The sequence below is a fragment of the Astyanax mexicanus genome, chromosome 15 (genome assembly GCF_023375975.1).
Source record: "Astyanax mexicanus isolate ESR-SI-001 chromosome 15, AstMex3_surface, whole genome shotgun sequence".
Lineage (NCBI taxonomy): Eukaryota > Metazoa > Chordata > Actinopteri > Characiformes > Acestrorhamphidae > Astyanax > Astyanax mexicanus.
Window position 1 is genome coordinate 14,886,358 of NC_064422.1, and position 27,880 is coordinate 14,914,237.

At 38.5% G+C, this 27,880-nt stretch overlaps 1 protein-coding gene across 11 annotated transcripts in view; it reads left to right on the forward strand.

Moving 5' to 3' along the window:
• The window catches only part of rpl38 (ribosomal protein L38), an 888,922-nt gene that overhangs the window by 669,302 nt on the left and 191,740 nt on the right, over window positions 1–27,880 (forward strand). Inside the window, exon 1 of one of the 11 annotated variants that reach the window (XM_049464417.1) lies at window positions 1,193–1,196. The exons of the other annotated variants lie outside the window; for them this stretch is intronic. The gene's annotated coding sequence lies outside the window, so the exon portion shown is untranslated. Of the gene's footprint in view, window positions 1–1,192; window positions 1,197–27,880 lie in introns of those variants that run through there. 11 annotated transcript variants of the gene reach the window in all.

The window sequence follows — 27,880 nt, forward strand, 5'->3', positions numbered from 1 at the left end:
GTAAGCATTTCTAAGGCTTTTATAACATTCTATATTTTGCTTTCCTGATATGTGGTGTTTGAGTGTGTGGAACAGATTTTCATTTTTATTATTAAAGGAAAAAATGATACAGGTAATTATAATTAAAAACGTATACTCATTGGCCTTAGCTCATTTTCTCAAAACAATATACAGCTCTGGAAAAATAAGACAGCACTTCAGTTTCTGATTCAGTTTCTCTGATTTAGCTATTTATAGGTTTATGTTTGAGTTAAATGAACATTGTTGTTTTATTCTATAAAATACGGACAAAGTTTCTCCCAAATTCCAAATAAAAATATGGTAATTTAGAGCATTTATTTGCAGAAAATGAGAAATGACTGAAATAACAAAAAAGATGCAGAGCTTATAGATTAAATTTATAAAGAATTCAGAAATCAATATTTGGTGTAATAACCCTGGTTTTTAATCACAGTTTTCATGCATCTTGGCATGTTCTCCTCCACCAGTCTTACACACTGCTTTTTGATAACTTTATGCTGCTTTACTCTTGGTGCAAAAATGTAAGCAGTTCAGCTTGGTTTGTTGGCTTGTGATCATCCATCTTCCTCTTGATTATATTTCAGAGATTTTTAATTTGGTAAAATCAAAGAAACTCATCATTTTTATGTGGTCTCTTTTTTTTTTTGGTCCAGAGCTGTTTCAGAACATATTTGCAATGAATGCACAATTCACACTCTATTGTGTTTGTGTGTGTGTGTGTGTTTCAAAAACAAAAAAAAGATTGCAACACTGTTGTAAGATTCATGCTCTGACTCCTGTCTTTGCTCACACCCCCACACTTTTCCCCCTCTGTACTGCGGGAAGGATGATGCAAATTGGGGGTGGATGATGTAGAGGAAGATGTTTCAGAATGCGAGGATCACATTTCTGGAAATTCAGAGTCTGACAGTGACTATGAAGAAGAGAATTAGATAGTAGGTTCGGAGTTTTAGTCAGTCACAAAATAAATATGGGTCCTATGTCCAGCCAATCAGTAGCCAGTCCCAGGACTAGCCAGTTGTTAGCTAGCAGATGAAGAAATATGGATGTCAAAGATTGGAGAAATTGAATGGACCAAAATTACCCAAGAAACGAGCCTCCACGCATTACTGCCAATGAGATAAAAATGCAACCGTTTGCACAACATTTAGGCACAATTCCACCCTGCAGGTTGTGCAGCAATTAATTATTATTGTCCATTCCTTAATTTCTCTGTGATCCTTTCCACTCTAAATGCTACTAGCTTTTTTTTTCTATTTTGTGCTTGTCTAAAAAAAAAAAAACATTGAAACTAAAAGAATGACCTATGGTCGTATAGTGGTTACTGCAATTTTTAACAAGGAAATAATTCAAAATTGTTTGTTTCCTTTCTATTTTGCCGCCACCTTCGCAGTGATTCTCATGTCCCTCTGTTTGGAGTCTGCCTCTGAAAAATCTCCATTAGAAGGGTCATGTAGCCCTAACACCTCACCCTAAACCTGCAGCCTATCAAGAGTGTGGAAACCTCTTCCCATAGACGTGAAATAGGATTGAGCCAAGTCTTACCCACACAAGGGTTAATAAATCGTTTTAAGCACTTTATACACACTGTATTGAGGCTTTTGTTACAATCTATATGGGTTTTTATAATGGTTTTGTAAGGCTTTTTGCCTTATAATGTTATAAAAGTGTTTTCTAAACTAGTCTCGGGGTTTTTTTAACAATCTGTAAGGATTCTACAGGGATTATGTAATGACTGTATAATAGTTCAGGAAGGTTTTGTAACTGTTCTATACATGTGTCCTGAAAGGGTTCTTCATGTGATTTGCAAGGGTTTTGTAATAATTTAAAATAGGACTTTTTATTGTTTTATTAATGTTGTCTAAGCAATTGTAACTCTTTGTATTCTGAGTTGTCAGGTACAAAGGGGAATCCACAGAACGTCTGTGGAATGCAAAAACTGCCAGAAAACTTTTCCAACAATGTATTTGAAAAAACGTACATGTAATTTCCCGGATTAACAGTTTTTATAACCGAGATAACAGACCAGCTTGACAGAAAAGTCAGTGTGGGACATCATCTTCCTTGTTTTACAACTTTTTCTTGCAATATATACCATCGAAAACCTGCAAAATACATAATAAAGATCTTATATTAACCATATGAGCCATTTATATTTCTTGTAAACAGGGTGAAATAAACATCTGTTAAGCTTTTTAATGTATAATGGCTTTAAAATGTTGAATTTGAAAACAAAATGCAGTGGGTCCACCACACCCTTGAACACTTACTGAGTAAGAAAAATATGAACACCACACAAGGGTTAATAACACTCTTTAAGCAGTTTATAACCACTGTTTTGAGGCTTTTGTAACAATCTATACAGGTTTTAAGAGCATTTATAATGGTCTCATATGGTTTGTAATGGTTTTGTAAAGCTTTTTTTTCCTTATAAAAGTGTTTTCTAAACTAGTCTCAGGATTTTTTTTAACAATCTGTAAGAATTCTACAGGGATTATGTAACAAATTATATTGGTTTAGTAAGGTTATATAACTGTTCTATACATGTGTCCTGAAAGGGTTCTTCATGTGATTTGCAAGGGTTTTGTAATAGTTTATAATGACTTTATTTTCTTTTATTACTCATTTCTAAGCTATTATAAAGGCTTAATAACATAGTAGGGTTTTTGTAAGAGTTTGTGACAATGTGTAAAAGTTTTATAAAGGTTTTATAACACCCAAAATGTTTGAGATATGGAATTCATTATGGTTTCCAATCATTGTTAATGTTTCAAAAATGAAACTAAGGGTTTTATATGTAATTCTAAGGGTTTTAATGGGTTATTAATGGCTTAATAATAGTTTGTATTGGGTACTTGGTTTGGTTTCCCATCATTAAAAGGTAGTTTCTTTTCATTAGATAGACTTTAAACACTTCACAAAAGATTTCACCCAGCAGGAAACAAGCTCCATCACCCTCCTTCCTCTCTCTGTCTCTTTCTCTCTCTTTATTGTTCTCAGTGATGTGAAACTGAGGGATGAGAACAGACAGGAAGAAGAAGGTAAATAGAAGGAAAAAGAGATATTTCATCTTGGGAGTGTAACACTGCTGACATATCTACATGATTTCCTCGGGATCAGCCTCTTTCAGCTTTACGCTGATAAAACAGCTCCAGTCTGTCTTTAAGCAGCCTTAACGCTTTGATGTTCATACGCAGTTATGCAAAAAAAAAAAAACTTGGAGGAACTTCAGACTGACTGCAGATGAAAACTAAACCCAGTTATTATCACCTCTCTATTTATTTATAACGTTTAAATGACTGTAATTATACTTACACACCCCTCCTAATGAACGCATTCAGCTGCCTTAAGGAGCACTTTCTGCTGATACTGGTTACTGGCGAATGAGGATGAGTTGCATGAGCAGAAATATCTACTGATCCAACATCAGTTCCAGACCTCACTCATGCTCTAATGAAGATAAAGACCACTGATTGGCACATGATGACCACAGTCTGGGAGGAAGGCTTTTGACAGTGAAGCTCTGAGCTCTTTTTCACTATAGGAGGCATTACCTCTCACAGTAGACAGTGCAGTAAGTAGGTGTTAATGATCATAACCATTGGCGTCTGCACAACATGTCTGGTCAATGCAGGAGATCCCATACACCTATCCCACAGGTCAGCAAAGCATTCTTTATTTTCTATGAGACATGGCAAAAGTCATGGGACTCAAAACTAGCTGCTGTCTACTGTATTGTGACAAAATAAAAAAATCAATCAAAAAAATAATCAATGCATCAATGGGATTAGTGTAAAATGCTGTTTCTGTAGCTGACAGTCAGTAAATCCATTGTGTGAAAGAATCTATGAAACTCGTCATCTGTGGTGAGAATGTGATCCGATCTCCACCCAAACAGCTGTTAAGGTACAGTTTAACCTGATTTATTACCCAGATAATTACGATAATTACACACTGAAAACATTGTGTGTACATTTTTTAAAGCTGTGATAATTTTTTATCTGATGGGGATAATCTGAAAAACGGAATTAATTAAAAATTCAGGTGGGACTGGTCAATACAGGAGACCCCACACATACACTCACCAGCCACTTTATTAGGTACACCTTGCTAGAACCGGGTTGGACCCACTTTTGCTTTCAGAACTGCCTTAATCCTTTGTGGCACAGATTCAACAAGGTACTGGAAACATTCCTCAGAGATTCTGGTCCATATTAACATGAGAGCATCACACAGTTTGCAAATTTGTTGGCTGCACATCCATGATGAGAATCTTCCGCTCCCCCACAACCCAAAGCTGCTCTATTGGATTGAGATCTGGTGACTGTGGAGAACATTCCAGTACAGTGAACTCTCTCATTGTTGTGTTCAAAAAAACGGTCTGGGATGATTCACACTTTATGACATGGAGCATTATCCTGCTGGAAGTAGCCATTAGAAGATACAGGTACACTGTGGTCATAAAGGGATGGACATGATCAGCAACAATACTCAGCTAGGCTGTGGCGTTGACACAATGCTCAATTGGTACTAATGGGCCCAAAGTATGACCAGCCTGAACCATTGATACAAGGCAGGATGGATCCATGCTTTCATGTTGTTGACGCCAAATTCTGACCCTACCATCCGAATGTCGCAGCAGAAATCATCAGAGACTCATCAGACCAGGTCACGTTTTTCCATTTCAATCTTTTATTGTCTAGCTTTGATTACCCTGTGTTAATTGTAGCCTCAGTTTCCTGTTCTTAGCTGCAGGAGCTGCACCTGGTGTGATCTTCTGCTGCTGTAGCTCATCATCCGCCTCAAGGTTGGACGTTTTGTTCTGTTGTTCAGAGATGCTCTTCTTCTGCAGACCTCGGTTGTAACGAGTGGTTATTTGAGTTACTGTTGTCGTTCTATCAGCTCAAATCAGTCTGATCGTTCTCCTCTGACCTCTGGCATCAACAAGGTGTTTGCGCTCACAGAACTGAACTGCAGCCCACTGGATATTTTCTCTCTTTCAGATCATTCTCTGTAAACTCTAGAGATGGTTGTGCACAAAAAAATCCCAGTAGATCAGCAGCTTCTGAAATACTCAGACCAGCCAGTCTTGCACCAACAACCACGCCACGTTCAAAATCACTTAAATCACCTTTCTGACAAAAAACTATGTTTTTAAAGTCGTGGCTGAATCTGATGGGGATAATCTGCAAAAGAGAATAAGTTAAAAATTCAGATGGGTCTGGTCAATGCAGGAGAATTCACACATATATCCAACAAGTTAGCACAGCATTTAGCTTTAGCTTCAATAGGACATGGCAAAAGTCATGAAAAGGGCAATACTAGCTCCTGTCTACTGAATTGTGACAATACAAAATTTAAATCTAAATAAAACATGGCAGCCCGTTAGTGAATAAAAAATCAGCCACAAACAAATCATTGCATCACCGGGATTTATGTAAAATGTGTCACGCCGCCTCAGTCTCCTTCTACACTGTCGGACTCCATTTCCCAGAATATCTCTGATAATGACCTCAACAGCACACGTTCGTCTTCACCCAATCGCATTACACTCCGACGCTCTGATTCTCCCGTGTTCTGAGTTAGTTCCGGTTCATCTCTATCTGGCTCCGGTATTTAAGGCAGCAGTTTGTAAACAAACACCGCGAGGTATTGCTAACTTATGTTACATACTAAGCGTTTTCCTGTACATTGTTTTTGCCTTCTCGTTACGACCCTGTTTTCGGATTATCGGTTTCTGTCTTTTGTTTTGCCCTTTCTGGATTTGATGTATGGTTGGACTGCTTCTCGGTTACGAACTCGGACTGTATTTTTGACTACGTTTTCTGTCATCTGTGAGATCACTGTTTGCATTCTATTCTGTTAGCAGTGTCTGTTAGCCATCCTGCTAATAAACCTATCTGTATTTTTAACTCGGCTCGTGTCACTCCTCACTACCTGGCGTCACAAAATGCTGTTTCTGTAGCTGACAGTAAATCCATTGTGTGAAAGAATCTCTGACACTCGTCCCAATTTGTCCTTCTGTTCCAGCGCTGGTCTTCAGTGCAGGCCTGTCAAACTGCGTGAAGAAAAGCAGGAACTGATGCAATATTCATGAGCTCTGATGTAATTATGAATTACACAAACGTCCCCCCGCCGGCTCTCGCTGCGTGAGGTAATACGATTTACCTCCTGAACACCGGAATAAAAGGAAATAATTCTGCAGATCAGAGAGAGGAAATTGAGGACTCCTGAGTGCCGGCCGGCAAATTACATCGTTATTCAGCGGCCGGACGAACGGGGGAAGAGTGAAATTGGCACGCGTCCAGCTGCCTGAGAGACTGGCTGTAATTTATTGGACAATGTGAGCAACTGCAGCGTCCCCTGATCCAAAAGGTTAGCCGAAATAAACCTCATCAAACGGAGCATCTGCGTCCCACCGGAGTGCCAGGATGTAAAAATGTAGCTCCTGATGACTAAAACACAGATTACCCACAGATCTCTCTGATCAGGCTCAGTAATTATCTCTGCTGGCACTGAATTCTGAACACAGAGCATCATTTACAACTGGATTCAACAGCAGCCCTAACTCAACTCAACTCAACTTCACATACATAATATACAATACACTACTGTAAAACTACACCATTTACAACTGCATTCAACATCAGCCCTAACTCAACTCAACTCAACTTTCCTCACTGCAGATACATAATATACAATACACTACTGTAAAACTACACTATTTTCAACTGCATTCAACATCAGCCCTAACTCAACTCAACTTCACATACATAATACACAATACATTACTGTAAAACTACACCATTTACAACTGGATTCAACAGCAGCTCTGAACTCAACTCAACTCAACTCAACTTCACATACATAATACACAATACATTACTGTAAAACTACACCATTTACAACTGGATTCAACAGCAGCTCTGAACTCAACTCAACTCAACTCAACTTCAGACACATAATATACAATACACTACTGTAAAACTACACCATTTACAACTGGATTAAACAGTAGCTCTAAACTCAACTCAACTCAACTCAACTTCAGACACATAATATACAATACACTACTGTAAAACTACACCATTTACAACTGGATTCAACAACAGCTCTAAACTCAACTCAACTCAACTACAGATACATAATATACAATACACTACTGTAAAACTACACCATATGCAACTGCATTCAACATCAGCCCTAACTCAACTCAACTCAACTTCACATACATAATATACAATACACTACTGTAAAACTACACCATATGCAACTGCATTCAACATCAGCCCTAACTCAACTCAACTTCACATACATAATATACAATACACTACTGTAAAACTACACCATTTACAACTGCATTCAACAGCAGCTTTAAACTCAACTCAACTCAACTTCAGATACATAATATACAATACACTACTGTAAAACTACACCATTTACAACTGAATTTAAAAGCAGCTCTAAACTCAACTCAACTCAACTTCACATACATAATATACAATACACTACTGTGAAACTACACCATTTACAACTGGATTCAAAAGCAGCTCTAACTCAACTCAACTCAACTGCAGATACATAATATACAATACACTACTGTAAAACTACACCATTTACAACTGGATTCAACAACAGCTCTAAACTCAACTCATCTTTCCTCACTGCAGATACAAAATATACAATACACTTCTAAAAATACACCTACCTATTAATTGTACTTCGCTGGTGGTGTTCCATAGGCAAATTCTAACCATTTGTTCTTTAGCTTTGAATTACTGGGCAAAGCATAGAACAATGATGTGTTATTCGCACAAATAATACAGGAACGAACTGCCATTCTGTTCCTAGCTCTGTTAACTTCTGTCTGACCAGACGTGCCTGGTTGCATGGCTTCGGTTCTGCCTGTGGGTGGTCGTGAGCCAAAGTGGGCAAGGCCATGAATTCTTGAGTTAACGTAGACATAGTGCTTTTCCTGATCGACTGTTTTCTGAGGCTTTTTTTTTACTAACTACTGCAGACAGTGGAGGTTGAGGAAGAGTTTCATATGCAGCATCATATACAACTCAGAGAGACCTATAGTGTATCACAAAAAAAAAACAAAAGAAAAAGTGGATTTTAGCAGAAGTAGACCTTTAAGGAACATTGAAGAACCCCTAAAAGTACTCTTTTCAATATTGAATAGAACCGATCTGTTCTATTCTGCCCACCTTCTCGACATTTTCACAGGATGGTTTCCCCGTGTGCTTATTCCTATGGTCTGGTGAGGTCCATAATTAATTCACTAATTAACACAGACTTCTACACCCGCCGTTAGCCAATAACACTCCCACAGCCCACAGTTCCATCCCACAGCACCGGTTCTAATCAGAGAACCGTCAGCCTGCAGGACTATAACACTCTCTCTCTCTCTCTCTCTCTCTCTCTCTCAGGTGTGAGTAGTCAGCGTTACTGGGGTTTGTCGCAGCAACAGATGGGTTAGGGATGCGGTTGCCAGGCAGCAGCTGTGACAGTGATGTATGACAGGGTGAAGCCTCTGATAATCCATCAGTCTGGAGCAGAGAGAGTTTCATTAATCAGAGAGAATCCATCTGCGACCCTCCAGACCCAAACCTGCTGCACTGTCTCTACTACAACCCAGACGCCCAGTCAGAATCAAGGGCAACTGATTCTGAATAATTATAATGCTAATTAGATCCACAAAAAAAAAAAAAAAAACAGGACGCAACTATGAGAACAATTGAAAACACATCCTAGTATCATATTTATATTTAGATTCAGTTGTATAACCAATAAAAGAAATATAATATGGATCAGAACCAAATTTATAATCAAAAGTGTGAATTGAAGAGAGAAATGCAGTAAAAAAAAGTTAAAATAAATTAGAGCTAGAATATGGGAAACTTGGCGTGAATGGTGCTTCTATTTCTCCTGCTCCTGTGTCTACTTCAAGTGATCTCAAAGCTCTGGACTCCATTGACACCACTCCTTCACTCCCTCACATGACGGATCAGATGACACCTTCCAGACCACAATCACCTGAGTACTGATTTCACCTGTTCACTTTACTATATATACCCCTGTATTTCACACACTGCCGAGTATTAGATTGGTTACGTTCGTCTTTACAAAGAGTTTGAACACTGAACATTGTTTTCTCTGTGTCTTTGACCATGATTTTACCCTCCTTACCCCCCTCAACTGCCCTGCCATGTTTTGGACCTGGACTGTCTCACTATTTTTGGTATATGTACTGACTTTTATAGTGGCCTTTTGTTACTAAGTTTGTCTGTTATTGACCACAAGTTTGGATTACCTCTTTTTATTGAATCTGCACTTGGCTCATCCCTGCCTGAATCTGAATCCAAACGAATATTTGGTTTAGATTGATTGAATCAGAACCTGAATCAGAATCTGAAATTACAAAAAAAGGTGAATGAAAAGTGGGGTGGAATAACATGGAATTTGACACCGAACAAGAATTTAATTTAAAGTCAGATTTACAGTCAGTCTCAACATTAGAAGTACAATCATAAATCCAACTTGAATTATGAAAAAAAAAGTCAAAATCAAAATAAGAATCAGAGATGAAATCAGAAAAGAACTACACCAATAATTCGAAACCTGGCCATTTTTTTTTATTTTATTAATTTAAATCAGAATGAGCTATGTGGCCAATTGTAATTTAGGGTGTTTTGACATACCTACTTTGTTTCTCTGATCTGAATCAGCTTTTTTGTGAGGTCTCCACTAATTGGTCAGAATCGTCTAGGTTGTAGCTAGGAAATAAAGACAAGAAGGTCCTGTGTTTGGGACTCAAATGTATATATGTACAATGCAAAAGTGCTTTAAGACTAAATAATAAAAAAATGCCATTGCACTTTCAATCAATTTGTTTTTAATCACATTTTTTGGAGTTGTAATTCCTACCCTGACCTTTGGGGGCAGTAATGCTTTTTTACCCCAGATTACAAGCCAACCAAAAATGGAAGCCATGTGGTAACAATGGAGGTTCAGAGGAAGCTGATGCTTTGTTTGAGAACCTAAAGTTTAAAGCTCAAAAAAGGTTCTTGTTTTTCTATTTCTTTTTATCTTTTTCTTTGCCAACCTACTCATAAGGGCATCTATAGACAAATCTTCCAACCATCAACAACGATTTCACTGAATCTTCTTCACGGTCAAAGCAATGTTGGATTATTTCTCCGCTGTTTCATCACATTTCCCAAGACTGATGGATGTTTTCTAAGCACTATTTCAGCCAGACGTGGTGAGAATGATCCAGTGCTTTTTAAAATGATTCTTTTAAAATAACTTTAGAGACATATAGAGATACATGTATTTCTTTGGTTGTGTTTTGTGCTTTTATTAATCGGTGAGTTGAAGATATTGGTTTTCATTTCTGTAATTATTGTGTTTGGTGAATTTGTGATTTAGTAAAACATTTCTTTGCTCTTATATGATGGTAGCTTCCCATTTATAACATTTTTAAAAACATGTTATTAAAACCTAACCGTTACAAATTGATAGATTTACACTGTATCTGTTTCTCCATATACTTTATTATCCTCCTTTCTCCCTGTGCTTAAATGTTCAGGACCTCACATTGTGTGGCAACCATAGAGCAGAGCATAGCATTGTTTGGGAGGTGGGTCATTATGATTCTCAGCACTGCAGTGATTAGCATGGGGGTGGTGTATGAGGTATTAGTGTATGTTTTGATGGTATGAGTAGATCAGATACAGCAGTGCTGCTGGAGTTTTTAAACACTGTGTTTAAAACGCACTCACTGTCCTCCACTCTACTAGACCCTTCTAACTACAGTAGCTCTGTTCCACCTTGTAGATAAATTAATTTAGAGACAGAAGCTTTGAATCTGTTGCTGTACAGTTTGTGTTGGCCACCCTCTGGTCCAGGGGTCGGAAATGGGCGTGAAACATCTGGCTCGAGAGGTTGTTTGAACTATAATGAACAATAAAAATAAAATAAAATGCTTCTCTGGCAAGCTCTCTGTCGAGCTCGGAGTGACTTTAGTTTCCACCCGTTCTTGGGCTCCCAATCTCCTTATAAGGGCATTTTTTTCCCCGACTATGTCATAATTAACGAGCCAGGTCAGCGGTAGTGTATTGGACCGCGACCCTGAGGAGGGGTGTGTTTATTTATTTACTTATTTATTTTTTTCTTCTTGGGTTTACCTGCTTTGAGATCAACTGTTCTGCAATTGGGTTCAAGAACCCTTTGGGCTGAAGAGCTATTAGTCTATAGCACTCCATCCTATTACACAGAATTTTTTTTTTGTGGCCCGCCACGTAATGACTTGGAAAATATCTGTCCGGCGGCCAAATCTTTGGCTTGTTGTCTGCTACAGCTTTACACTTTCGTCGCTTTTAGGCTCTATAGATTGTTTTCTGCACTACAACTGTACACTTTCGCCGCTTTTAGACTCTTTGACTCGTTTTCTGCTATACAACTGTACACTCTTGCCGCTTTTAGACCCTTTGGCTTGTTTTCTGTGCTACAACTGCACACTCTCGCTGCTTTTAGACTCTTTGGCTTGTTTTCTGTGCTACAACTGTACACTCGCTGCTTATCTACTCTTTGGCTTGTTTTCTGCGCTTCAACTGCACACTCTCGCCGCTTTTAGACTCTTTGGCTCGTTTTCTGCACTACAACTGTACACTGTTGCCACTTTTCAACTCTTTGGCCAGTTTTCTGCTATACAACTATACACTCTTGCCGCTTTTAGACTCTTTGGCTTGTTTTCTGTGCTACAAATGAACACTGTCGTTGCTTTTCATCTCTTTGGCTCGTTTTCTGGGTTACAACTGTACACTTTCGCCACTTAAGTTTTAATGTTGCTGGGTTTTTTTTTGGCGCTTACTTGAAGAGATTTCTCCAGATTCTCTGAATCTTTTGATGCTATTATGGGCTGTAAGTGATGAAATCTCAAAATTCCTTGCCATTGCACATTAAGAAATGTTATTCTTAAACTGCTGGACTATTTGCTCACACAGTTGTTCACAAAGTGGTGAACCTTGCCCCATCCTGGCTTGTGAACGACTGAGCCTGTTAATGATGCTCTCTTTATAACAAATCATGACACTCACCTGTGGAATGTTCCAAAAATGTGTTTTTTGAGCATTCCTTAACTTTCTCAATCTTTTGTTGCCCCTGTCCCAACTGGGAATGTGTTGCAGGCATCAAATTCAAAATGTTCTTGTAGTGTAATCAATTGAATCAGGGTTGAAAAGGGTTTTACAAATCCTGATATTCTGTTTTATTTACGTTTTCACAACATACCAACTTTATTGGATTAAGGCTTGTATATTGTTTGGGTAAGAAAATCGTACCTGAACAGCGTGTTTGTATCCAACCGTGAGAACCGCAGAACTTCCACGGTGCAGGAAGTAGCAGTGAAAGCTGAGTCCCGGTGTGTGTATTGTTTTGACAGCTCTCCACGGTTGTGCTTTAATGACAGAGGAGTGTAATGATGGCTGGGCTTTAACCTGCTCTCGCTCTGTCACCCCCACTAATGGCCCTCATTTACACACCCAGCTTTTCTCTCTGAAACATGTTTACTCTGCTTCGGGGAGTCTTTATTTCATTAGGACGAGCTTTCTGTCTCTGCTGCTCCTGCAGCCTGTGGTCCTGATAAAACCAACTGAGAGAGAGAAAAAGAGCCTGGGGGCAGTCCTAAGCTGGTGGTTTAGGGTTCACTTAAAGCAGACCCTGGTACAATCTATCTGCTTCTGTTGCTGCATGTATGGTTAGGTGATTGGTCCGTTTAATAAATTGATGCTTCCACTTATGGCGTTACTTGCAGTACTAAAGACCCAGACTTCAATAAAACTACAGATGCTCTATTAAAACAGAGACGAGTACAATTACTAAAGTATTCAATATGTTTTGTACATGTTGCAAGTAGTTTCTTTTAAAATCTACTACTCAAGTACTGAAAGTAAATATACAAGTATTGTGTTGTGCAGTAGTTGTCATTTTTAAATATCATATTGTTTGTTATTTCAAATGTTTAAGCTAAAGGACATTCACAGTTCCATATGCTAGAGGTGGTGGAGGTGTTGGATGTGTTAAAGGTGTTGGAGCTATTGAAGGTGTTGGGGTGTTGAATATCTTGAAGGTGTTGAAGTATAAAAAGTCGCTTAAGGTGTTACAGGTGTTGAAGATGTTGGAGGCATTGGAGGTGTTAGAGGTGCTGAATATCCTGAAGGTGTTGCAGGTGCTAAAAGTGTTGCAGGTGTTGGAGGTGTGGAAGGTGTGGGAGATGTTTAAGGTGTTGCAAGAGTTCGAGGTATTGAATATCTTGAACGTGTTGGTGGTGTTAAATATCTTGACGGTGTTTGAGATGTTGGAGGTGTTGATTATCTTGAAAGTGTTGGAGGTGCTAAAGGCGTTGGGGTTTTTTGAATGTCTTGAAGTTGTTGCAGGTGTTGAAGATGTTTGAGGTGCTTAAGGTATTGGAGATTTTGGGGGGAAAAATACTTTGAAGGTGTTGGAGATGTTGAAGGTGTTGAAGGTGCTGAAGGTGTTGGGGGTTGTGGAAGGTGTGGGAGATGTTGAAGGTGTTGCAATAGTTCGAGGTATTGAATATCTTGAACGTGTTGATGGTGTTAAATATCTTGACGGTGTTTGAGATGTTGGAGGTGCTGAAGGCGTTGGGGGTTTTAAATATCTTGAAGTTGTTGCAGGTGTTGAAGGTGTTAAAGATGTTGGAGGTGCTTATGGTATTGGAGATGTTAGGGGGGGTAAAAGACTTTGGAGGTATTGAATGTGTTCGAGGTGCTGAAGGTGTTTGAGGTGCTGATGGTGTTAAAGGTGTTGGAGATGTTGAAGGTGTTGAATATCCTGAAGATGTTGCAGGTGCTGAGTATAGAAAGTGTTGAAGGTGTTGAAGGTGTTGGAGATGTTGGAGGTGGTGAAGGTGTTGGAGATGTTGGTGAAGGTGATGGAAATATTGAATATCTTGAAGGTGTTGCTGTTGAAGATGTTGGAGGTGCTGAAGGTGTTGATGGTTTTTGAGGTGTTTAATATCTTGAAGGTGTTGGAGGTTTTTGAGGTGTTGGATGTAATAATGGTGTTAAATGTGTTTGAGGTGATTAATATCTTGATGTTGGATGCTTTTGAGGTGTTGGATGTAATAATGGTGTTAAATGTGTTGGAGGTGATTACTATCTTGAATTTGTTGGTGTTTAAGATGTTTGAGGTGTTGGAGGTTTTGGAGATGAAGTTGTTTTCCTCACCCCTTGAGTGTTTGTATCCATGCAAAGGTGCAAAGGCAACAAATGCCAAGCTGTCGAGAAATGCATGGAATTGTGCAGTCAATCCATGGTTTGGGAAAAGTTTTTGTGTAAAATAATCAAACTATTGATAATCAGCCCAGAATTAGTTCTGGATACCGACTCACTTATTTGGGACAAGCATGAAATACCCTTAATTCCAGCAGTAGTAAGTTAGACAACTGGCTAAATTTTCTTTCTGTGCAACATCCCTTCTTTTTCGAAAAAGACGACCTTGCTGACTCGCAAAGAACATGTCTACTTTACCCTGAACTTCTCCTTCACTGAGCTCCAGACTTTCCTCAGAGGCCACAATATTAAATATTTGAAATACAAATAAATAAGTAGCAGTGAAAGGGTTGAATCACGTACTTTAACCTATAAACATGTTCTTCTGACCTGCTGTACGTCCACAAAACCGCCCAGCCTTGAAGAGAACAGCCGGGTTTTTTCAGAAGTGACAAACACTTACTGGCATTATCTATGTAATCGTCTGAAATCACAATAGCTTTTCTGAACCTGAGAAGTGAAAGAACTCATGCAGAGTGGAGGTCAGTGCCAGGGTTAACAAGTACAGCCTTCCTAATGTCCTTGCTTTTAGAAGGTCAACACTGTATAAATAAGAGTTTATTTTTTTATTGAAAGTTATGGAAAAAAAGACTATATGGATAAAAGCATTTGGACGTCTTTTCTTGGAGGCTGCAAAAGACTTGAGGCCAGGAAAGGTGTTTGGTGTGGTGCAGTGGATAACACCACCACCTGCCAGTGAGCTACCATGTGGGAGACTGGGGTTCAATTCCAGGTCTGGGTGACTATGCTGTGCTACACCAATAAGAGTCCTTGGGCAAGACTCCTAACACTACATTGGCCCAACTCTGTAATAGTAATAAAAATAATTGTAAGTCGCTCTGGATAAGAGCGTCAGCTAAATGCCCTGTAATGTAATGTAATGTAATGAAACCGATGCACCTTCCGGCAAGACAATGACCCTAAACATACAGCCAGAATACAGCTACAGTGGACTGGTTTATAAATCAAATGATGCCTCTTTGGCAAAAAAAAAAGAAAACTGCTGTTTACAGATGCTTTTCATCCAACCTGGCTGTTTTGGAAAGAAGAATGGGCCAAAATCTCAGTCTCAAAAGAAGACTTGCAGCTGTAATTGCAGTGAAAGTTGCTTTTGCTAAAGATTGATATAGGATTCAGACATTTATTTGATTGGAATTTTGAAACCCATGTATCATTTTGATTTCACTTTACAATTATGTGCTACTTTGTGTTGGTCTATCACAGTAAAAGTCTCATTGAAATTAAAATGCATTGAAGTTTGTGGTTGTAAGGTGAAAAATTTAGAAAAGTACAAGGGTTATAAATGCTTTTTAAAAGTTATTTTTGTTATTATTCTTGCTGTATTTAGCCTCGTTGTATTTTTTTTTCTCATTTGTTACATCCAGCTACTTTAAATAAAGCCTTTTAAATTTAGCTCGCCCGTCCCCTTCCCTCCAGCCCTGTTGAGATTTGGAGGCTGATGTAGAAGCGAAGCTGTTTACCTGTCTGTTTACCTCTGAGCATTAACCCCTCCCTGACCCGCTCCGACCTGAACCAGCCCCCTCGACGTGATGTTATTAACATTCCCACTCCAGTCCTTCAGGGACGTGGGGTGTGCCGGGGTCAGTCGCTCTCTTTCCCACTAGCTGCATGCCCCAGCCATCTGCTACCCTGGCACGTCTTCTCCCGGCCTACAGGGAGTGATGAAGAGCTGCACAGCTCTGCTGGCTATTCAATTTTATTCAGTTTATATGTATGTATGTAGGTCTTTTCATAATAGAGCCTTGTTTCAAAAGTGCAGTTGAATACTGGAAAGCTGTAGCTGATCCATCAGATACAGCTGAGAACCATCCAACCATGCTGCAGTGTCCCAACTACATATGACATAATACTACTATGAGTAAAACCCCAAATCTGAAAGAGAAAAAAAAATGTAAGTCATTTTGACACACCTTAAATTCAGTGATTTTTCATTATTTTTAGTAGCACCTCTTGCTTAGATGACAGCTTTGCACAATTGGGCATTCATTTTCCCAGTCAACTTGGAATGGCTTTCAGTGAACAGCTGTGCTGAACTCATCAAGAGTTCATGCCTTGAAATTCCTGCTCTCCTAATGTGTTTGAGAGAAACAGTTGTAAAGTTGTGAAGAGGTAGAATTGGTATGCATTGAATGTAGCTCTATTTGAGTAATGTTCCAATCCATATTATGGCAAGAACTACTCAATTAAGAAAAGAAAAAAAAAATACTAAGAATATAGGAAATGAAGGTCAGTCAATCAAAAAAAAAAATCAAGAATTTTGAAAGTATCCTCAAGTGATGGAAAGGAAGACCTAGGAACCTATCGTACACCCTGTGCAAGGCGTCATGATGATCTTCTAGCTTACACCCAGTCAACAGTCTATTTTTACACATTGTGCCCATGCCGTTAAATTAGCATCGGAGTTTAGGAAAATATCTATACTAATAGTTGTGGTGGGCTGGAAGTAAGGTGTGTTCAGGTAAATATCTGGCGTGTTTTATTTTTGGTGGCGGGAAATGCCGGTGCGCCACAGACTGATTTAAAACCCTGACAACAGAGAACAGTCAGCCTCATGTAAAAAAACACACAAGCAAATCCAGCTTTTACATCAACAATAGACAGAACAAAATATAAAATAATAATGATTTAACCTTAAATGAGCTGCTGGCACACCTTCAGGCCAGAATCCTATGCTAAGACTTGCAAAAGCACCATGCTGTTAAGATATAACTGCGCCAAAGTCAGAGGCCACCTGGCTTTTAAAGGTAATGACTACTGGCACACTGATAGGTTTAATTCACATTACAGAAGTGTTACTTCTATTGCAAAGTCACTACATGATTCCTTATGTGTTCCTTCATAGTCTGGATGACATCTGTATTCATTTACAATGTAGAATAAAAAAAAATCCACTTTGTAATGTTATCCTTTCTTTTCATAACATTTAAAAGACGTTTTGGCATTGAGAAGCATTTGAAGAATTAAAGAGTTAAGGTGTGGAACAGTACTGGGTTGTCATTGTTGGATTTATCAGTTAAAAATTCTCAACACACTCTGTATCAGGGATAGCCTTGTCTTTTTTTTCTCAGCCATGTCTTTGTAATATATGCAGAATGTGGCTTTGCATTGTCCTTTTTTATATACAATTATGGACATCCCTGAAACGCAGGTCATCTTGAAGGCAGCATAGGTTGCTTGTCTCACAAAAAACCCTGGATTTTGGACCCTGCTTTTTTGATAAAGTAATTATTTGCCCATGTAGTTCTGTTAGCTTTTATTGAATAATGATTCTTAATTCAGTGCCATTTGAAGTTTTGGAGTTCACACGTGTTCAGCTTAGACTTGTGTGCACCTCACCAAAGTTCCATAGTGCAGTTAGTTTGCAGTGTCTGGCCCAGATTAGCAAATATTCCTACCTTTTTAAAAGCATCAACATGACTCTAAGCTGTTACTTTTGGGTTTAAACCTTTGGACCCTAGGCTGTTTTGGTGTGTTTTTTTTTTCTCTGTTTTTGTCAGTTCCCCCTTCAGGTCTTATAAAACAGTAATTATATCAGATAGACACATGCCCTGATCTCTTTTACTCCAGAAGACATATGGCTGCTCAAAAATATAATCATTTAAAATATAAAAGGAAGCAGAATTGTTATATTTTCCTGGAACTGATCATGTTTTGGTAAAAAAAAAATACTTATCTTTCAATGTAAAGACTTTAAATATATTCACACCTAAGATATCTTTTTTGTAAGTATTAGACTATGTGTATATGAGTTAAAAGCATAAGAATATTGATGATAGTTGACATGGTTTATTACTTTGACAAAATACATGGAGAGTATCAGACAGATTTATCTTTCTAGATAATCCTAGGAACCTCTAGGATACATGTAGATTACTAAAAAAAACACTCAGAACAGGATATGCAGTATTTTGATCAGGACACACAAAGAACACTATATACAAAAATGTAAACTTTTTAGTCTTATTAAATAAAAATGTTTAGTGTAAAATAACTACTTAGTAAAAATGTGCAAGTAAAATAAAAACTATATAAAGTAGTGTGCACACACACCTAGCTTTAGTTTGAGTAAAGCAGGCAGTTTCACACTTTTTCTGTGGACACTTTGAGACATTTACTGTTATTATTTGGTTTGAAACATCATATAAATATGTTTGAAGCACTAAAGGTAAATAATATTGGTTGGGGAAGGAGATCTCACTTTTTTTAGGTGTTTTTCTCAATGGGTTTCTTGTAGATTTAGCTTTACCGCACTGGGATGTCATCGCTATTTTTAGAAACAGTAAGTTCCGCCCTTTCTAACCATATATGGATTATGTTTAAGTGTGAAGGGATTCCTGAGTAATTAAGCTAAGAGAACACAAGGTGCGATTTTGGACGGGAAGTCCATCCGTAGGGTTCTAAGGGTTAAAATGCTGTGTAATGCTGCTGTGATTGTGTTTTATTTGGGTTGTATATTTAGTAGACACAGGTTCTCTCTTTCTGTAGTATTGTACAGTGTTCTTGTTTGTGTGGGTTCTGATTGGCAGGCTGGGTCAGGGATGGTCTCCTCAGAGTGAAGCTTATCTGTGATGGACGTTGTGTTCTTCTGGATCAGATTACACACTACACACTGAATTAATCCCAGCTCTGTACAGAACACACACTCTTCCCTCCCAGATACCCTGCACTCATATAACCCTTACACACTGAATTTACTGATCACCTGATAACATGTGAAGATCCACATGGACAAAAAGACAGAAACAGGAATAAATAAGTGTTTCAGGTAACACATCCTATAAACCCTGTACTCATAATGTATTATAAATGCATTTATAATGCATTATATGACATGCATAATACCTTATAATGACTGTAATAAACTTGTATAATAACTCATAAGTACTTACAGGGGCATTCATAACACATTATACACTACAAGTATAAAGGTTTATAAAGAAAGGGCTTGTAATGCCTTATAATATCTGTTCATAAGAACATTGTTCAATGTAGTGTTGTAATGCACTATAACACAGATTTGGTATATTTTGGTATAATTCATTATAATATGCAGCTATGATTTCTCAAATTAAGCTTTTATGAAAGTGTGTAACACATTAAAGCCTTATATACAGTCACTGACGATTGCTCTAAGACTGCAAGGGAAGCTCAGCTTCCCCTAAAATGTAAAAAAATAAGTGATTAAATATATACTGTTGTGTGTACATGTCACTGATTAAATATGCGCTACAATGCGCTGAACTTAGTTCAGAATCAGCTTCTTATCACTGGTAACGACGTGGCTTTCCTCTCACTCATTCCCGCAGCTTCACAGCGCTGCTTTAAACAGTGCACAGACTTCAATAGCGGAGCAAAGCGTGCGGCGAAACGAGGCGAGTCATTGGATAAATGCTGGGCTTTGTCCCGCCCATCGGATGCTCAGCGTCTCTGGGGGTCTATGGAGCAGTGGGCTGGCCTCGGCCGGCCCGGACGCTCAGCTTCTGCGTGATGATTGGATGATCTGTCTGAGGCGGAGTCCCTTTTTGATTGACAGCGAAATGAGCGAATCAGCGATCTTTTAGTGTAAAAATCCATTTTGGAGAAGCCATTTGATAGTCTTCCTTACGAAGAAAAACTTAGAGTTAAACAGCAGGGCAGATCAACTGCTCAGATTAATTTGGTGTAAAAGGTGGGGAAAAGTAACAGGTCTTTTCAGCTGTTCTGGTATGATAAAGTGAGCGGGCTGACTGGAAGTGCTGTAACAAATAAAATGTACTGATGGCCATTCCTCTTGATGAAACTATCTCAGGACATAAATGAACAGGGGCCAGTAGTAAGTATTGTGTTATCATTAAAAATAATTTAAATAATTTAAATTAATAAATGGATTATTTAAGGAAATGAAAAATGCCCAAAAAGGAAATAAATTTACCTGCATTTTTTTCCTTTACCAACTTTGCATAATTTTGCATAATTTTTTTTTTTACTGATCATTTTATGTTTATTCATGTCATAGCATCTTTTTTATGTAATTGTTGAATGTAAAGAATGGGTACCTTTTTGTTGTGTAGTGAAAACTTAAAAATAATGCCTTTTGTTTACAAAAAAAAATCTCAGGGAGAGTAGAATTTACGTATAAATAAAACTACATATGTTAAGATGTAGACCGAAATTGAGCTTCCCCTCCTTGAAAGACCAGCATCCGCCACTGTATACAGTCATTACTGACTGACTTTAAGTGAAGTGAATTTTCATATCCTTTTTAAACGTGAAGTAAATGTTATGTCTCACTATAAAGTCTTGACACTAATGACTGTATATAAGACTTTATTATGTGTTACGCACTTATATAAAAGCTTAATTTGAGATATCATTGCTGCATATTATAATGCATTATACCAAAATATACAATATCTGTGTTATAATCATGCAATACAACACTACATTGAACAATGTTCTTATGAACAGATATTATAAGACATTATAAGCCCTTTCTTTATCAACCCTTATATTTGTAGTTTATGATGTGTTATGAATGCCGCTGTAAGTACTTATGAGTTATTATACAGGCTTATTACAGTCATTATAAGGTATTATGCGTGTCACATAATGCATTATAAATGCATTTATAATGCATTATGAATACAGGGTTCATAGGAAGTGTTACCGTGTTGGACAGAAACACTGCATTTAATTGTTTCCTCAACACACACACATTTATCCTAATGGGAGACTGTAGCTCCTCCTCCCTCATTGTATATCACAATACCTAAAATTAGAGTGTTATTAATATATACATATTCCCCCTAATGAGAGACTGTAGCTCCTCCTCCCTCAGTGTATAATAATATCACAATACCTACATTTACAATGTTATTAATATATACATATTCACACTAATGGGAGGCAGTAGCTCAACCTTGGTGTATATCAGTGTGTATATTTTGCCTGAGTGATTATAGTGCAGTGTGAGACGAGTGTGAGACGGGGGGCTGTGGAGTGTGTGTACGTGAGTCATGGTGCTGAAGGCGTTAGCTGTTAAATCTCACACTCTCTGCTTCTCCTTCAGCAGAATCCTATTTTCCGAAGTGTTCGTCCATTCAGAGCAGGAAAAACAGCAGTCTGAACACGCCCACGCCCCGCCCCCTTTCCTCTTCCTCTTCCACTAATTCACCCCGTCAGGAAGAGACCGGCTGCAGCACCAGCCAGCAGTAATCACACACACCAGACAGGCCAGACGGGCTGACAGCATGCGAGTGTATCCACACACTCGTCAGCTTCCGTCTGGCTGTGGCAGTAAGTAATGCATGGTGTCTTCCCTCAGCAGGGAAGTACAGAATTATCATGTTACATCTCTGAAACATGGATTGTGCTGTAGCATGTTCAGCTGACTGAGTACTGCATTAATAACTACTGAGAAGAGCCTCATGTGTTTCATATATAGCCCCCTCTAAAAGTATTGGAACAGTAAATCCCATTATTTCCACTGTAGACTGAAAATAGTTGAGTTTGCCATTAAAATATAAATACAGTACAAACGATCAACATTTTAGTTTTATTCCAAAGGTATTTACAGGGGTTGGACAATGAACCTGAAACACCTGTCATTTTAGTGTGGGAGGTTTCATGGCTAAATTGAAGCAGGCTGGTGGCCAATCTTCATTAATTGCACATTGCACCAGTAAGAGCAGAGTGTGAAGGTTTAATTAGCAGGGTAAGAGCACAGCTTTACTCAAAATATTGCAATGCACAAAACATTATGCGTGACATACCAGAGTTCAAAAGAGGACAAATTGTTGGTGCACGTCTTGCTGGCGCATCTGTGACCAAGACAGCAAGTCTTTGTAATACATCAGGAGCCACGATATCCAGGGTAATGTCAGCATACCACCAAGAAGGACCAACCACATCCAACAGGATTAACTGTGGACGCAAGAGGAAGCTGTCTGAAAGGGATGTTCGGGTTCTAACCCAGATTGTGTCCAAAAAACATCAAATCACGGCTGCTCAAATCACGGCAGAATTCAATGTGCACCTCAACTCTCCTGTTTCCACCAGAACTGTCCGTCACCACAATGAATTATTGTGGTCTAAAACCAGGTGTTTCAGTTTCAATGTACACAATCCCTGTACATCTGGATCTGATACACAATTCAGAAGAGAGAACTTTCTTTCTGAACCCACCCAGTTTTCTTGTGAGCAAAAGTAGTGGAACAGACAAACTTGTGTAAAGTGTAAATTAAAGTGAATAAGACCTAATATTTAGTTGCTTCGCTTGCAGTAACTGCATGTTTCAGGGCTGTAACATGATAATTCTGTACCTCCCTGTGGGTTTTGGGTCATTATCTTGCTGCCTGATGAAGGATCTCCCAATCAGTTTGGTTTCATCTTTCTTTAAATTTACAGACAAAATATTAATGTTAAACTTTGTCTCATCAGTCCATAATCAGTCCACTGGCTTGTGATTCCTTCCCTCCTGTCCCCTGGAAGTTGTTGCTGGTGTCACAAAAAGTTGTTTTACGTTCTGATGTTTCTAATAATGTAACACATTTACTTCTCTTGAGATCATATGGAAGTCTATTGTTGGGTGGGGGCTTGTTGCCTATTATGGCAGGGCTTCCAATCATCATTTTTCAGCAGGATGATACTAGTCCACACAGAGCAAAGATTCCCTAGGTATGCCTCTGCTAGATTTGAACAATTCTTTATAATTCATGGTTCCATTTATTACAGCAAGTATTCCAGGACTTGAAGCAGCAAAACAGCCCCAGACCATCACACTTCCACCACCATGCTTTACTGTAGATATTATGTTCTTTTTCTGAAATGTGGTGTTACTTTAATGTCAGATGTACTGGGACACGCACCTTCCAAATACTTCAACTTTTGTCAGTCCTGGGTTCTTGGGGATCACCTAGACGTGTTCTGGAAAAGTTGAGATGAGCCTTTAATGTTCTTTTTGCTCAGCAGTAGTTTTCGTCTAGGAACTCTGCCATGTCTGCCATTTTTGCCCAGTCTCTTATGGTAGAGTCATGAATGCTGACCTTAACTGAGGCAAGTGAGACCTGCAGTTCTTTGGATGTTGTTGTGGGCTTTTATTGGACCTCTTGGATGAGTCATTGCTGCGCTCTTGAGGTAATTTTGGTCGGCCGGCCGCTCCTGGGAAGGTTCACCACTGTTCCACACTCTCACAATTTGTGAATAACTGCTCTCGCTGTGGTTTGCTGGATTCCCAAAACTGTATAAATAGCTTTATAACCTTTTCCAGACAAATAGATTTAATAACTTTCTTTCTCAATGGGTTCTTGAATGTCTAAGGACGTTGGCATGATGTCTAGCTTTTGAGTATATTTGGGTCTACTTCACTTTGTCAGGCAGGTCATATTTAAGTGATTTGTTGAGGACAAGAAGTGTGAGTGTGGCTAAAGAAATTGAACACTTTTCACACAGGGCCATGTAAATTTAGATTTGTTTTTCCCCCATCAAGAAAACCTGTAAAAGTAAAAACTTTGTGTTTTTACTTGTGTTGTCTTTGAATCATATTTATATTTAATATTTCATGATCTTAACATTTAAGAGAAATTAAAAAACATGCAAAAAAAAAAAAAAGAAATCATGAAGTGGGCAATCACACCACTGTAAATACAAAACCACTAAAAAATTATGAGCAGCTTGAATTTCTGCACCAGGAGCGACATTAAGTTATCCAAAAGCAGTGTGTAAGACTGGTGGAGGAGAACATGCCAAGATGCCTGAAAACTGTGATTAAAAACCAGGGTTATTCCACCAAATATTGATTTTTTTTAACTTTTAAAACTTTGAATATGAACTTGTTTTTTTTGCATTATTTCTCTTAATCTTTGCATCTTTTGTGTTATGTCTGCCATTTCTCATGTTCTGCAAATAAATGCTCTAAATGTCAATATTTTTATTTGGAATTTGGGGGAAATGTTGTCTGTAGTTTATAAAATAAAACATTTTTCATTTTACTGAAACATATACCTAAAAATCAAAATCAGAGAAACTGATTCAGAAACTGAAGTGGTCTCTTATTTTTTTTCTAGGGCTGTATGTCTGAGGTGTCCAAGGAAAATGACAGATCTAAAGCAGTTCTGTCAGGCAGAATGGGCTAAAATGCAACCAGCTACTGATTTCAAGGGTTTGCTTAGTTTTTCCACTACCACTCGAGTGTTAAATGATATATATATATATATATATATATATATATATATATATATATATATTATTATTATTATTATTATTATTATTATTATATATTTTTTTATATTATAAGTTATTATATTTGTAAACACCCTTGACTTGGACAAAGACAGGATCGCATTTTACAGCACATTTATGCAGAAAACCATGACATTCCAAAGGGTTCACATACTGTTGTTCTGTATATATTCATATTATGCTTAATTGTTTGATTTGCATGACCACAAACCATTACAGTGTGACTTTTTTTCCTGCCGGTGTGATGAAACTCAGGTTTAGTATTTCAGCCAGAGCTCTGGGGTAAAATATTCCCATCAGGGAATGCTGCTGTCATTTCTGGAGAAAAGTGTCTCCGAAGTCAGGATAAAGTGGAGTTGCAGAGGCTGTATGTTCAGTTTTTGCTCTTTGGGGTTCCTCAGGGTTCAGTTCTTGGCCCCTTGTCTCTGTGCCTCTGACTCTTTAAACATGTCCTGCCTGAGTGAACCCCCGTAGGCCTTCCTTCAGCAGTCTGCAGTAATTAGAGCGGCTCCACCGCTGTCTTCCTCCGGCTCCTCCACTTTACTTCACCCTGCCTATTCTCTCTTACTCTTTTACTGTCGCTCTTCTGCCTCTCGCCCACACTCTCCTCCCTCTCTCTCTCTCTCTGTCTTTTTTTTCTGTGTTTCTTGCAGTGATTCTCTTTTCTGTGAGCTCTGGGGTTTTTCAGTTTGTTTTAGCAGCTCTCAGCTGTGATGGTGTCTGAGCTGACGACGTTCGGAAATCCTAAAGTTCCTAAAGTTAGAAATGTGCTTGGTGTTTGGTGAGGTGTTCACGTAGACCACTGGCTGCATTATGAACGTAACTATTCACATACTTGCCTATGACAATGAAACTAAAACACCTGGTTTTAGACCACAATAATTTATTGTGGTGACGGACAGTTCTGGTGGAAACAGGAGAGTTAAGGTGCACATTGAATTCTGCTGTGATTTGGGCAGCCAAGGTTTTATGTTTTTTGGAAACAATCCGGGTTAGCACCTGAACATCCCTTTCAGACAGCTTCCTCTTGCGTCCACAGTTAATCCTGTTGGATGTGGTTGGTCCTTCTTGGTGGTATGCTGACATTACCCTGGATACCGTGGCTCTTAATACATCACAAAGACTTGCTGTCTTGGTCACAGATGTGCCAGCAAGACATGCACCAACAATTTGTCCTCTTTTGAACTCTGGTATGTCACCCATAATGTTGTGTGCATTGCAATATTTTGAGCAAAACTGTGCTCTTACCCTGCTAATTGAACCTTCACACTCTGCTCTTACTGGTACAGTTGTGCAAATAATGAAGATTGGCCACCAGGCTGCTCTTGAAATCGAAAAAACATCTCACACTTTTTACATCAGTTCTTTGCAGATATATATGTTATGTTGTTAAGCACACAGTAGAGGGCTTTAAAAATCATAACCAATAAATTAAAAGAAAACTTCTGAATTGACGTGACCTTGTGTGTGCACAAATAACATGGAAATGGAAACTGTTCCCCTGGATATTCTTTCCATCTGTGATAATGGCTCTCACTGTAATATACATACAACATTAACTAGTATCATCTTTAAAGACTTTGACCCGCATTGTATTTACGCCAGCCACAAACCACCATTACCTCAATTGCCATTACCACCTACATTACCAGCAATCTAACTTCAAGTCAAGTCAAGTCAAGTAGTTTTATTGTCAATACTGCATATGTACAGGACATACAGAGAATTGAAATTACGTTACTCTCCTTCCCAATTTTACAGCAAGTGCAGATAATAGATATAATAAAGGAGAATGGGAGACACTATGTGTACAATACAGCAGGGACACAAATAGACATACATGAGACAAAAACAAGGTGCAGTAGTGTGGGGGAGAAATAGATATATAAATATAAGTAAAAAAAAGAAATAGATATATAATATAAAAGAGTGGGAGACACTCTATGTACAATACAACAAGACACAATAAACATACGTAAGACAATAGAGCAATATTGATGTGATTGAGATGGAATGACAGTATAAATAGTATATATCAGTAGTGCAAATATGTTATGTAGCTTAAGGCTGGTAAAGTGAATGAGTGCTAAAGTTCTTAAAGTTCACAGTTTATGGGGAATTAAAGTGCGTATTGACAGTGCAAGTATAGCAGTAGTGCAGGTGTTGTGTAGTGCAAGTCCGTTGGAAGGGACCAGTACTTTGTGTATTGTAGTGCAGAGTTTCAGTACTGTATTGGTGGGGGGGTGATGGGGGTCATGATGCTGAGTGAGTGTGTGCTGGGGGCAGGATTGGGATGGGGGGTAGAGCAGGAAGAGAGTTCAGCATCCTCACAGCCTGATGGATGGGACTGTCTCGCAGTCTGCTGGTCCTCGCCCCGAGACTCCTCAGTCTCCTACCTGATGGCAGCAGGCTGAAGAAGCTGTGTAGTGGGTGGGAGGGATCTCCTGCCAGACGTCATAACTCCAACTCGCATAATTCACCTTGCCATGAGAATGCTGGCCACTCGCAAGATAACACCTCAAAACCTATCCAGGTGTGGGTGTTCCGCAAATGAGTAGGGGAGTCATTCTAAGCATCTGGTCTTTACTGTGCAGGTTCTGGTGGAATATTCAATGACATTGGAAGAGTTTTTGGCTTTGTTTCTATAGAAGGGAATGGAAAGGAACTGTGGCGGATATGTTTATATTCACTATCAGCTACCAACTTTTCAGCAGACTGTGGCGTAGGTTCGACGCAGAAGTATAGATTGGCCCCAAGTCTCAGTTTTTAGTAGTGAAGAGAAGAATTAGAGGTCTGACAGGTGAAGTAGTGCAGGAATAAAGGCATTGCTAAGACAAAAAAAAAAAAAAAACTTGTCTGGGCCATACAGCACTTCTATTGGACTACTAACAATAAAGAGAAGTTTCTCTAACTTTTAAACAGTAGTTTATGGTTAATATATTAATATTCTATTATTCAGTATGTGTGAATCACAGTAAAGCCTTAAATTATAATATATTCTACAACATTTACATTTAAATTAAACTATACATTGTAATAGTACACTATAACTATGGACTTTTAAGGGTTAAAATTTCCTAAAAAACGTCAAACATGAGGGAAGTGTTCGCTAGAAATCTGGCCATCTTAAAAAAAATCTCACTCACTTTTTCTTTTTTTCTTTTTCTCAGTGTGTATCACTCTCTTCGCTCGTCCTGTATTACCCCGGAGAAATTGATGACCCGTCCAGTTGTCTGTCCTGAGCCTATTACTGTGTCAGA